Source organism: Buceros rhinoceros, unplaced genomic scaffold, assembly GCF_000710305.1.
Source record: "Buceros rhinoceros silvestris isolate BGI_N320 unplaced genomic scaffold, ASM71030v1 scaffold31423, whole genome shotgun sequence".
Classification (NCBI taxonomy): domain Eukaryota; kingdom Metazoa; phylum Chordata; class Aves; order Bucerotiformes; family Bucerotidae; genus Buceros; species Buceros rhinoceros.
In genome coordinates, this window is record NW_010403518.1 from 6,204 (window position 1) to 6,559 (window position 356).

Below are 356 nucleotides of genomic sequence, written 5' to 3' on the forward strand. Positions count from 1 at the left end.
TACCGCAGGGCTCCTGGGCTGCACGTAGAAAACACTTCCTTCTTAAGGCAGTCTGGGTCACCCACTCCGGCTGCATCGACGCGCTTTTCTATAATAACTTTATTTCTGTATAAAACCTTTCAAAGATTTGGTTTTGCTGCTGCGATTACCGTAGTGTCCCAGCTCTTTATGAGAGTAAGTGGGTGGCTCTTAAAAGAGCCTTTGGGTTTATGTAAATGAGTAGACTCTAATTTCTTCTCAGTCGTTTTACTTTTTCTTCGGCGCCGCCTTCTTCGCCTTGGCTGCTTTGGGTTTAGCTGCCTTGGGCTTGGCTGCTTTGGGCTTTACTGCCTTCGCCTTGGCCGGGCTCTTTGCTG